The sequence below is a fragment of the Chrysochloris asiatica genome, unplaced genomic scaffold, assembly GCF_000296735.1.
Source record: "Chrysochloris asiatica unplaced genomic scaffold, ChrAsi1.0 scaffold00022, whole genome shotgun sequence".
Lineage (NCBI taxonomy): Eukaryota > Metazoa > Chordata > Mammalia > Afrosoricida > Chrysochloridae > Chrysochloris > Chrysochloris asiatica.
The window spans coordinates 8,079,102-8,079,788 of NW_006408540.1; positions in this window are offsets into that span (position 1 = coordinate 8,079,102).

Consider the following 687-nt stretch of genomic DNA (forward strand, 5'->3'; position numbering starts at 1 on the left):
GTTTAAAAGTGATATTATATAGTTCAATTATAATGTAATAACTGCATAGCAACACTTAAGAAAATACACATGAAATATTTGGAGTTAAAAAAAAAATGCCGAAAATGCCTCTACTGTCACTTATAAGGACTACTAGGGTGGCATTATAAGGAACCCTGATAACGTAGTGGTTACGAATCGGGCTGCTAACCTCAAGGTTGACAGTTCGTTCCTCAGGAGAAAGATGAGGCTTTCTGCTCCTGTAAAGATTTGTAACCTAGGAAACCCTGTGCAGGGTCACTATGAGTCGGTGCCAAGTCCGTATTTAAGAACAACAAGTGTGGAATTATAGGATGAGCACGGGGCTTTGAACCAAAATGTCGGCCGTTCAAACCCACCATCTGCTCCTTAAAAGCCCTGTAAAGGGTTGCTTTGAGTCTAAATCGATTCAAAGGCACTTAACAACAACAATTACTATTTAAAATATATTTAAAAAATAGTTTTATGGTACTTGTTGCATAAGGCGCATTCTTAGTGCTTTATAAATATTAATTGATCCTCATGAAAAGCTTATAACGTATTTCACGTCATTTTCTACTTGATTGTAAAAATAAGGTAACTGAGGCAATGAGAGTTTGCCTAACTTACCTAAAGACTGGGAGTCCTAGTGTGGTGCTGTGGGTTAATGTGCCAGACTTCAAAGTTTGA